Source organism: Anser anser (genome assembly GCF_964211835.1).
Source record: "Anser anser genome assembly, chromosome: 6".
NCBI lineage: Eukaryota > Metazoa > Chordata > Aves > Anseriformes > Anatidae > Anser > Anser anser.
This window is the reverse complement of record NC_139726.1, coordinates 31,747,252-31,759,518: the sequence shown is the minus strand read 5'-3', so window position 1 is coordinate 31,759,518 and position 12,267 is coordinate 31,747,252. Positions and strand designations below refer to the sequence as shown.

Here is a 12,267-nt window from a genome sequence, read left to right as displayed (position 1 = left end):
GCTCTAGATCTGATTTTAATGGGTATTTATTCCCAGCTTGCTTTATAAAGAGGTTATTAAAAAGCAGCCTCTTAAAAAATATATATTAAAACTTGTTTCCATTGGCAGGGGAACGTTTTTACAAACAAGCTGTGCAGTTACTTTAGCTAGCAAGGGATCTGCCATTGCCTCTTTTTAATGGCTGGGTGCAGAGATATTTTTTTTATTAAAGGTTTTGGGAGACTCCAGACTTAGAAAAATGTTTAAAAAGGTGGCTGGAGACTTCTGGGGTGCTCACTTCTCCAGCAACGCTGTTTGAACACCTCTGCGGTCCGGGCAGGCGTCCAGCTGGATGTATGGACGCTTCGCTGGAAGGAGCCAGGCAGGGTTTGCTGCTGAGCTGGATCCCAAGCAGCAAATCCTGCTGAGCAGTGGTGCGAGCCCAGCCTGAGCTGTTAGCGAGGCCATGGACCATTTGTCCCGCTCGGTGCATCTGGCAGCCTGGCGCAGAGGTGCTGTCACAGGCAAGGGTTAGATGTTCATTTTGAGTAACTCAGCAGCACCGAGTTTGAGACAGGCAAAGGTGGGAGCTGTTGAAGCTGCTGAAACGAGCACTTGGCCAGCCACCTGAAGTCTGCTCATGGCTAGGTGTGCCCGTGGGCTGGACAGACAGACACTTTAGTGCCTATTTTACCCCAGCCCACGCATCAGTTATCCTTTTGCTTATCTTGAGACTCAAGCACCTTTGCAGCTCCTGCCTTGGTCTCCTCAAGGTGAGTGAAACCCGACACATCACCCCTCTCCCTCCCCTGTGGTTGTTTTAGTTGTTAGCTTGTGAAACATTGATTTACAAATCAATTATTAAATTACAAATCAATATTAAAACGTCCCATTGACAAATGTCAAATTATCCACAAGTGCACGCTATTAACTGCAGGAAACACTCCGAGCCACGGGCCCTTGTGTGATTGATCCTCCTGCTCCACAATGGCCTTTCTGGTCTTGGTGAGTTTCTACAGCTTCTTGAAATTTGCTGTTGAAAACCACACTGAGAATCACACCTGGCTTGTAGCAAACCGTGGTGACCTTACTTATTGGCTGGGAGAAAAAAAATGAGGGGAAATCCAAAGGTTTTGGCTTAAAAAGCATATTAAGGGATCCGAGTGGCTTCGTACGTTCAGCATCGACCCTTACCTCCAGCAGAACGTCAGAGATGAGTTGGGAAGACCAAGAAGAGTTGAAATGTGGCATCAGCTATGGGGGCTTCTCCCCCCGGGCATGACCACGCGGGGGTCTGGGACCCTTCTCGGCGAGGGCTGGGCTAAACGAAGTGGGAATTGGTGGAAATACCACTTCTCTCAACAGCTAAATTCTCCCTAAGTGTTCTGCTGGATTGGGACCAGCGCATGAATTTCTTGAGACTCTAATGGCCTTGCTTCATAAATATTTAATAGAGGCATCACTATCTTAGACCTGCTTAGGGTATCTTGAAACGAGTGCTGGAGGAAGCTTAAAGAAACCTGAGAAATGGACAAAAGAGTGCACAGTGCCAAATTCTTGCTTGGCAAACCTCCACCGGTGCTGGAGCATTTGGCACGTGGTGTTCAATAAAGTGCTCGCATCCACGCTTAGTTTTATGCCATCAGCATTCCCTGCCTCACTTCCTATACGCTGGTTTTCTTCAGGTGCTATTAAAGCTGCACAGAGAAGACCATGCTAGCTCTCAAGGCATTTGTGTTATTAGAAAGTAGAGATGTTGGGTAGCGTGTGCATCACCGGTAGTGCTTTGGATAGGGCCTTGCTGTGCAAGGGGCTGAATTAAGGTGGGGAATCTTCTTCCCTTCTCACCTGGTGCTTTTTTTTTTTTCTGGAAAATTGAACATTATGAGTACATGCAATTTTCTATGAGATGCTGCTTTGCCCAGAAAGAAAGGAGTATTTCTTCCTTTCTGGAAGTTAACCATGGCAAAGGGGGTGCTGTGCCCTGTCTCCTTCATTTTTCTGTCCTTCATTTTTTACCCCAATTTCTGCTGCTGAGCGTCCCCAGAATGGCTGGGAAGCCTCGCTGGGCAGGGGGAGCCTCCCCAGTCCCGCTTGCATGATGGCAAAAAGCCACCAAAAGCTCCTACAAAGTGAAATGTTTTACAGGAAAGGAAATTGTTCTGGGCCGCTTCGTCCCATGGAGCTGAACTGCTTTAGGAAGCTGTGCTTTCTTATTAGAAACTCTCAGCCTGGGGGTAGTTTGGCGAGCAAAAAATAATTAACGGTGGTGTTAATAGGAGGCTGTTGCCAGGGTTAGGGCCAGGGAATGCTGGCAGGTCTAGCACAGGGATGGGGCGATGAGCAAAAGCAAAAGTGGCAGCAACAGGAAACGTCAGGGGATGTTTTAGAAGACGATTTTTTTGAAACCCAGTGGGTTTTCAAAAATCTCAATTAGAGATGCTCCAGGGATAGCTGGGTCTACAGGTTTGTTAACAGAGAGGCTGGGGGAAGAGGGGAAGGTGTTTGCATTAATGAGGGCACAGAGCCTTCCAAAGAGATGCTTGGCTAACATGTGCTGGCACAAAGCCTGGGGATGGAGAGGAAAAGCAAGGACAGGAGAGTTTTGCAGGCTGGAGGTGACTTTAGGTCTGCTCGTCTCAAGCCAGTGACTCATCTGTCTGCAACTGATAGGACGTCGTCTGAGTTTTTTTAATTATTTTTTTTATTTTTTTGGGAACTGCAGACAGCGTTGTGTGCTGATGTATTGAGAGGCTGATTTCTGTTTTGACTGTTGTCATGCTGGCTTGCAAAGCGTAAGGTATGTGTCACTTGTGGGGGTTAACCGGGCTCATTCAGCGATTTTATTAATAGCTCCGGGGCTTATGAATGAAAAAATGCGACTTGTTGAAATTGGAAGGAGTGGGAGGGAACTTCTCTTTTTTTTTTTTTTCCACTCTGCTGTAGATTTTGAAGGCTTTCCCCAGAAGCAGACACACAGGAAGGCTGAGCTCCGTCCTGCTCGAATGGAGCCTCACCAAATTACACCAGATCTGGATCCGGCCCCGTTACGCTGCAGGACATGCTGAGGCTTGTGAGTGAAGCCTGTTACACATTAACGTGCTAAATATCCAGCAACAGTGTCTGGAGTGAAGTTGTAGTGGCTTCAAGGCTTAGAGTTTTGCCTTTTTTATTAACTACAACAAAAAAGTCAGTAGATTACATTAACATAATTAGATAGATAAAGAGATAAAGGTAACATAGAAAATTAGACAGAAAATAAGTCTGAGACAACATCAAATATTTCTCTGGCCACATCTAACTCAAGCTACATCAAATATATCTAACAGCTACACCACCATGTCTTTTAAGGGCATGTGTGCTTCTGGTCTTTTTAACCTATATTTTGTTGCACATGCTGACCAGCCTATGATATTATTCCCTTGCTTTCTGAACAAAACGAACCTGCTGAGGAATTAATTTAGATGGCATTTACAAAAAAAAAAAAAAAAAAGGCCCACATGTTCAGGAATTATACAGCTTTTGGATGAGTATTTCATCAAGGGTGGCCACGTCTTTTCTCATTCATTGTTCAGGGCATTTTACACAGAGCAGAGCGTCTCTTTCCAAATGATGGGCTCAGAAAGGAGAGGAGCTGAGCAGGACCACCTTTTATCACATGAGTAACCCACAATTTGCAGCCAGAGGGGAGATATGCTGAAGACAAAAAGGCTGGGCTGGGGAATAAAGTTTCGGCTCTGCTGCACAGCTCCTGGTCCCAGTCCAGCTCACAGAGAGCTCGCCTTTGGCCCAGTGGGCTGTAAATGATGCCTGTAATCTTTGGTCCCCAGGCTCTTCGCTAGGAGATTAATAATCCTGTATGACACAGGGACAGGGGAAGCGAATTAATTAATTGAGGAGCCAAGACAGTACGTTAATGAAGCTGCTTTCCCCCAGGCTGATTCATCCAGTCTCTAAGGAAACCTGGGAAGAGATGACATCCCTGGCAATCCCAAAGGACTTGCACGTGCCTTTGGGGCAGTGGTCATAGGAACAGATCAGCTGGAGATGGGCTACCTGTGTGTTTAGGTTGGGTTTTCCCTTCCCTTCATTTGCTGACGCATATGAAAACTTGTGTTGGTGGTTCATGCCCCCAAATTCACTTGGTTACCATGAAGTGCACTGCAAACAGTACACACGCCATCAGTCACATGCACGTGTTGAAATAGTCATCAAGGAGCAGGCGGTAAGACTTCTAGAAGTTTTCCTAATTGTGTTTTTATTCGCAGTAGAGAACTTGCAGTAATTGCAAGGATAAAAATTTGCAGGTTGCTGGAAAAAGCCAGTGTGATTCATAATGATACTTTGTTGAAGAGAAGTCCTTGCAAGCAGGGTCTCTGAATATAGAGGATAGAAAAGTGATTATTTCTCCATGGGACTTCTAAAATGCATTTCACTTAGGTGCAGATACCAGGTACAATGAAAATACCTGGTTTCTTTGAGACTACAGCTACTAAAGCTTGCTTTTTAAGAAGATCAGAGACCAGAAATCCTGTCAGAGCAGTGTAGCTCCATTCATCTCAGCAGTGGTTTTGGTTTAAAGATGCTACAGCATCAGCTGCATTTTTCTTGACCAAAGTACGAGTGGCCATAAATTCCAGAGCTTCATCTGACCGTCTGCACACAGCCTCGTAAATCAGCACGTATATGCTGGATATTGTTTGTGTCATGTGATATTTGGCAGGAAATAATTCCTGTATCTCCAGAAGGAGCTGATGTGACCTCCTGAGTCTGAGCACATAGCTGGCTGTGTGCTGTAGCAGGTAGCCCCACAGCTTTTTCTGGTAGCCTTCCCTGCACATTCATCTGTCTTCACCTGCTCTTAGGGACTTGCCTCCAGCGAGAAGCACACGACAGCTGCTCACGCGGCACAAAGATTCATCATTTTGGAGAGCTGGGCTTTTGGAAAAATGTATGTTTGCTGCTTCTGTGTAGACAGGCTTGTGGTGATTAGCTGGCTCCCATTTATTCAGTAGGATCCTGTAATTCCTTCAGATCAAAGCTGGAGCGAGGCGGGAGCGCTTCTGTGGATGTGGAGTTGTGAAGAAAGCAGCAGTGCAACTAATTCCTGATTAATCCTGACTCCTGCTTCAAAGGGAGCTCTGTATGGTAGAATAAGAAGTGGATCTGCATCACCATAACCCCCCCAAAAGTTTAAAAACTTAGTGTTTTTTTTTTTATGGAACCATATATTTTAAAGTCTGTTCTAATTTCCTTGTTTTTTTTTCTTCTTTTCCCTCCTGCTTGCTTTGTATCTTTAAGAAATATTTACTTTTCTGATTTTATTGCACTTCCTCACACCTTCCCCTCTGGAGATTTAAAAATCTGAGATGTTTACTGCCTCAAATACTCTGATTTTATGGGTCTTCCAAGAGCTCCACGTACAGTCGGCTGATATTCCCCTTTTTCTTTAAGCAAGAGTGTTAAAGAAAGAAAACCTCGAAGGACGAAGGCCCCCAAGGGTCATTTCTCAGACCCTTGGCAGAATGAGTAGCAGCGCTGCTAATGCTCCTGATGGGCCGAGGGAAAGGTCTATAATCCCTTTTCTGTAGTAAATGTGGGCAAATCTGGATCTGTTCCTCCTAGCAACCAATAATTTGACATAAATTACATGGCAACTGCTTAGCGGGGTTTGGAGGTGTTGTTTTCTTTTTTTTCTTTGCCCCGAAGATGAACTTCATGTGCAGCAGGGCTGCCAAATATGTTTCATTGTAAAGAAATTTGCTTTCTAAACTGGATACCCCCGGGGACTGGAATCGCGTGGAGGCTGAGCCAAGCCCAACTGCGGGGAGGACATCAGGGAAATGGGGTGATGTTCCCCCTTTAAGCAAACGGCCCCGTTAGCAGATGAGGAGCTCTGTCTTGTCCCCTCTTTGCAGGCTGGTGCAGGAGGAGTCCCAGCCGCCGTCCTTCCTCCTCCCAGTCCTGCTGGGGGGGCATGGGAGCCCTCGGGTGCTCCTTGGGGTCTTGGCAGCTCCTAAGCTGCACGTTGGCTTCCACAGTCCTTTACGTGCTTGTAAGGGTGGCTGCAGTGCTCGACAACTTCGGCCTTCCTTTTGGGAGCATGGTGGGGGAACAAACCTTTTGGTTTTTCACCGCAGCAGTCAAGCACACTGTTTCGCTTGAAGGACACCTGGCTGGCTTTGTCTGCAGGGCTCAAACTTTGGGATCCCGAGTCCAAGGTGTCCGTAGGTGCCACTCCACCAGAACCAAGTGCCTGGCACCAGCAAGTGCTGCTCCTCTCGAAATTGGGACTTTTGGTCACAGCAGCAGCAGGGTAAGTGGCAGATTTTCTGCGACCGAAAGTCCTCCCCTGCACCCTACCCGCTGTCACTATTGACTCACAGCCTAAGCCTACTAAATAGGGTCAGCGTAGTGCTCAAATCCTCAAAAAAAAAAAAATACAGTTCAAAATGGGAAAGAAATGTTCTCACAGCCAATCCGAGCATGGTGCAAAAAATGAGGCATGTCTGCTGTGTTTCAGAATACATGGCCTGATCCTGCAGTGTAAAACCTTGTTGCAGCTCGCCGCGCTCGTGCAGGGCAAATCCTAACTGTATTTCTCACGAAGCCTGTCTGTTGTGTTATCCAATCGAGTTACTTAGGAACAGCAGTCGCTCTCATATTTTAGCAGGGGACCAGGACCAAGCTTTCCTTTGTGATTTCAGAGCAGGCTTGTCCTGACAGTCCACGCAGATGACGTAACCCGAAAGCAGCCCATTAATCTCCTCCGAAGCTTTAAATTCCAGTGGGCCATAAATCAAGCTGAAACGAGTTTGCGCCGAACAAAAGTAAAGGGGGCCTTATGGAGAACTTTCATTTTTCTGTGAGGGTTTCTTTTATTCTTATGTATTTCTTTAAGCAGCAGCTAGTTATGCCAGAGTGATGAATTTGTGTTTTTGCGTCTTCGTAAAATGGTTTGTTTAAGAGATGCATGAGCTGATGAAAGAAAAAGAAAGGGAGATTCCAGTGGCATGCTCTTAGGGGGAAAAAATGCAGAATTTATTTCTTTATAGCCCATGGACAAGGCTGATTATATGTCAGCAGCACAGCGCTTGTGACTTTACAGATATTATTGGCTGTATCTCCCCGTCTGCCTGTGTTCCCCCAAAACCTCCTCCTCGTTCCCCCAGCTCCCCCAGACAGTGACACGGGTCACCACAGAGGCCAGAGTCAGACAGAAGAAGAGGAAGGGAGCTCCAAAGCCAGGGCTTTGCCAAAACAAGGTGCTTTGACTTTTAGCACAGTGGCCTTACATCTTTTTGGTACCTTTGCAAAAGAAACAGGAGGCCCTGCAGGGGTCGTCAGGGTAGGGAGGGATGCCCTCCTCATCCTCCTGCGAGGCTTTGGGTGCAATGCTTGCAAACAGGGGCTGTGTAGGAGCAGGATGGGGCCGCCTGGCCCAGCACCTCCTGAGGACAACTGGCACAGGTCTCTTGGCTTCAGTACATCCTGAATTTTGTAGGCGTTCAACCAAAATCCCCCAAAATTCAGAAGCTGGAGCTGCACTTGACTATTTCACTTCCCTTTTTGCCACTGATGACCCAGGGCAGGGGCGGGGGGTAAGGAGCACAGTCAGTAAAGCGAGGCAGGCTCGTTTTGCCTTGACCTCAGGGGACAGCCGTGTCACCAGCAGAGCGAAAGGCCCCGACACCGGGGTGCCACCAGCTGGGGGGAGAGGGCCGGAGCCGTGCCCTTTCCCCCCCGAGCAGCCACATGCCCTGCAGCACGCCCGCAGAGGAGGAGGAGGAGGAAGGAAGCCCTTCTGCGTAAGCGGCTGCTCTGGGATGTGCAAAACTACTCGGTGACCTTTCCCCGGCCCAGTTTTTCTGTGCAGAAAGCACAGTATTTGTGCTTTGTGCAAGCAGTAAGAAGCAGGAGGATCTATTTTCCTTTTCAGTGCGGTGATGTTTGGAAGCACAGAGGGTAGCGAGATTTAAGGACAAGTATTTACATCAGAGTTCACTTGAAGAATGTGCTCGAAAAATCTGTCCCAGGTCAGCCTCAGGGTATTGGGCTTGTCAGTGGTGGTTTGGGTAGGAAGGCAAGGCGCTGCCCACCCACGGAGAAGTTGGAGCAGAGCTCGCTGGCCTGGGGGATGGAAGAGGGGAAGGTGTGTGAGCGAAGGAGTCCCTTCTGGCCTTAGCAAAACATGCAAATCTGCGCCTTTTCTCTGGTTTTCCAAAGTTTCTGCTGGACTGAAGAAGAGCTGAGGCATGCAAGCGTTGGCTGCAGTATCTTTTGTAGTAAATAATGCAGCAAGAAATAGTGGGAATGGAAATCAGTTTCCTGATTAAATATGATCTAGGCTTAGCATGGCATCGGTTCGGGTGGCCAGTAGACTAGATCTACCTTACCAAATGTTGGCAAGGGGACCAGGATGGTGATCTCTTTCGTTAAAGCCATGCCAGTGTTTCGATTCCCTTCCAAAATTGATTTTTAGACAGCCTGAGAACCACAATACGTTTGCTAGTACATGTTTTTTTTAAGCTGACTAAGGGCATATTTGAAGGCACGCCTTCCTTAACAAAGTATTTAGGGAAAGGATCTGCTTCTAAAATCAGCAGAGGAGTTATCTCAGGAAGCCTAGCTCTCCAAAACACGAAACGCGCCTCCTTTTCTAGCCTTCAGACAATCACCTTTTGTCATTCCCCTGCCTCTATTTGCACTGTTACTTTTTCCCTTACTGGAATAATGCTTCCCAGCAGCAGGCACCTGGGACAGGCAAACATTGAAACCACTACATCTGTTTGTCTCTGGAGTCCCTTATCAGGGCTGGGAACTTTTTTACTAAGGGGCTTTCCCATCCAGTTTCTGTTTTCCTCCTCCTAAACCCTGTCCTGCTGTATTCCCTACAAACTGCCCATTTCCTAGGGGCAGCAAGCCCGCTTGCGTTCTCTCTCCAGTCCTACCTTCCTCCTTGGGCAGGGTCAGCTGCAGCAGGTTGCCAATGACCAAATTCAATCAGGTTTTGGGTATCTCAGTTGCTTTTTGATGTGGGGAGGTGTTTTAATAAACTGTAGCAGAAAGAGGCTGCAAAAGAAGCCTTCATGAAGAACCACAGCTTGCCTTTAGTAGGTATGTTTCCAACCCTCAGGCTCCTCAATTTGTCAGAAAGTTGTTTTCCTATATCACAGGGAGAAGGGAAAGAGCTACTAGCAACAGCTGCAATTTCCTTCTGCCCAGAAGCGCGGAGCAGGGAGAAGCACCAAAACAGGGAGCAGCCCTGGAGGAAGCTGAGTGCCGTGTCTGAGCTCCCTGCGAGGGTCAGGGTAGAGGAAGAAGACGTGCTTTGGTCTCGTAGGGTGCTCCTGGCAGGTGGCAAGCTGGGTGCTGAGCTGTTTCTGCACAAGAACCTGCTGAGGAAGGCCAGGCACAGGCTCTGAAGGAAGTAAGCTGATGGGAATGGAGGCTTTGGTCCCTTTCCCTCTGCATTTTCCTTTTTTTCCCTCTTTTTGCCTCTCCATATTCTTGGAGAAGCTCTAGAGAAATTCAGCCATGGGGACTGAGCTCCCACGTGAGACTTGGCCTGGGGGTGCTGTGAGGGGACCCAGGACCTTCAGCATCACCCAACCCAAAAGTGGGGTCCCTGCCTGTCTTGTTGCAATGAGAAAAATCCGAGGAAGTCTGGCACAGTGGAAAATTACCCAGGGCAAACAGAAATGTCCGAAGGAACAGCGATCTCTTCTGATGTCCAGCCAGGAAACCTCAAGGTTTGCAGGAAGCAGTGCTGGTGATTCAGGGGGTGGTATCCTTCCCTTTGAGTCAGTCCTGAGCTCATGCCTGGCTACGGCCACATCTGAAATACGGCTCCTCTGACAGCACGGTGCCCATGAACACTGCTGGAGGGCTGGCTCCTGGCGGGATTTTTCTTGGAAAACTCCCATCCAGGAAGAGTTGAGTTGAGGCTCGACCAACTGAGCCGGTGAGAGCTGGCAGAGCCACAGCTACAGCTTTGTAGCTTTGCTTGAGCAAGCGGAGGCATTCGGAGCTCCTAGATCAGATCCTTGATTAGCAAAATCAGGATAGCTCTGGCTCAACATCAGCTGCCAATAATTGGTCTAGCACCATTAATAGTACAGCTCTGCCGATCAAATGGGAGGGCAGGAGAAAAGCAAGAAGGGAAGAACATTTCCCTGTGGATCAGCCTGTCGTGCAGGGAGAAGCAGATCTTTTAGCCAAAGGACTTTAATGCTTGTGAAGAACAACGAATGGCTAAGGATGAGATCCTTCTTGCAGTGAGACTTCGATAGTTCCCCACAGCTCATTAAAAAAGGCAGCTGATGTGGGAATGCGATAGTGATAAGGCCTGAGGAGATGTTTAATGATAAGACTCCATCACTTGATACCGGAGTGGTAAAATGGCAAACAGCTGAGAAGTTATTTTCCCTAAAAGCTAATACACTGAAAAAAAATGTATCTTTCTACTGACTAATGCTTTATGAAGCCATGTGTGTATGCAGACATAGTCCAATGGGTGCCAGCAGCGTGGAAGATAACTTTGTGATTAAGCCTTTTCCTGGATTAGGTTGAGCTTGCAGGGCCCACAATAAATCCTGCAGCAGTAAGAGCACTTAACCCTGTCATATTCCACGTTAGCTAGAAATTTATAGGGCTCCTAAAATACGGGGGCTTATATGATTGTCGGGTGACGTAGGCGAGGCTCAAACAATGTCACTGAAGTCAGTAGTGTTATCTCTGGGTAAAATTGACAAGACTTTGGTCAGATAATCACCTATGAGTGGATTTGTATAGATGTGAGTGGGAGGAAGGAGAAAGCATGGCAGAAGGGGAGTTACCACCACTGCTAGATCCTTTTTCCTTGTCCTGTCTTGCTGCTGGGAACTTGTTTCTGGCAGCATCCCTCTCCAGAGGAGCTGCAATAAATGTCAAGCGCTGTGCTGTGGGACTGGGGGAGCTGCCTGAACAGGGGGGCAGCTCTCATCTGCCTGACCAAGCCCCTTGTTCACACCTGAGCAGCCTGCAGAATAAGGTATTGGTGGATCTTGGGTCACTCTACTGACACCCTACAGAGTGAGCATCTTCTGCAGAGCCCCGGTCTGAATACGGAGGGGATAACCCAGCCCTGAAGTGCAGCGAAGCAGCTCCACAGCTTCATTCAGTCACCTCATTTCCAAACCAGCAGTGACACGAGCGGTGATCGTCAGAGCAGGCTCAGCTCTACAAACACAGGAGCACGCTGAAACGGGTGATGGTTTGCTCTTTTTCTGCCGACAGCTCTTAACAGAAACCACTCCTCTGGTCCCCAGATCCACCCATGAACACTATGAGCTCAGAAACGAGGCCTGAAGCCAAACCATTCTTGGTATTGGTTTTGCAAAAGCAAACAAAAAACAAGTAATGAGGTCTGTCCAGCTGTTTTTAACCCATTTCTAATTATAGCATGTTTTCTTAATGTGATGAATTTCTCCCGTCACCCTGGTGGGATCGCTCCGACGGCCATCAGGCTCTGGCTGAGCCCAGGAGCAGGGACCTGTGTTTCCCAACACCGTACAAAGCACTGCTTGTCTGCCAGGGAGGTTTTTTGGCTACGTGCTGTGCAGGAGCCATGGGCTCAGGTGCTCACGCTCACTCCTTTTGGGCTTGCGTAACGGGGTCGATGGCCTCTTTGCACTTGCTCTGCATCGCGAGCGGGTCATGGCTGGGACTGGGATGCTCTCAGGCCACCTGGGATTTGTTATCTGCTGCAGAGGGACCTCGAGGAGTGCCACCAGCCCCTCAGGACCTAGAGCTGGATGTTGCCACCGCCTTTTAGCTCCTGTACTCCATGGGCTGTGAGCACCCCACACACCCCGTGGATATCCCACGTCAGCCTGGAACGAAGACCCCCATCAGCTGTGGCTCCTCTGACCATTTCTATTTAACTAAATCAAAAGGGATTGTTGCCTGGCCAGCTGGCAGAGTATGTTTGCATGTCTACAAGACAGAGAGAGGTGAAAAATAGCCAAAAGAAATACCAAAATATAGAACAGAATATACAAAAATACCAGAAAGAAAATAAAATCATTCATGGATTGTCTGAATGCTTTCTGATTTTTTAGCCAAATTCCATTTGGTTAAAATTTTCAATTTTCCTAATGTTGAATGAAATTAAAAACCAAGATTCAGCCCAAGCATCCTTTGGAGTTTGTCATTTATGCCGCACGAAGGATATCCTGAGAACAAATTTTGACCATGTCTGTGTTCACAATAATGGCCTCTGCAGCAGACAGCAGTTGGCTTTTTTTG

At 47.7% G+C, this 12,267-nt stretch overlaps 1 long non-coding RNA gene across 1 annotated transcript in view; it reads left to right on the top strand.

Moving 5' to 3' along the window:
* Nucleotides 1–12,267, top strand: part of LOC310901572 — a 119,987-nt gene that overhangs the window by 42,367 nt on the left and 65,353 nt on the right. The window contains exons 3-4 of the long non-coding RNA XR_014585903.1: nt 2,705–2,779; nt 2,926–3,052. This is a non-coding gene — a long non-coding RNA (uncharacterized lncRNA). The remainder of the gene's footprint in view (nt 1–2,704; nt 2,780–2,925; nt 3,053–12,267) is intronic.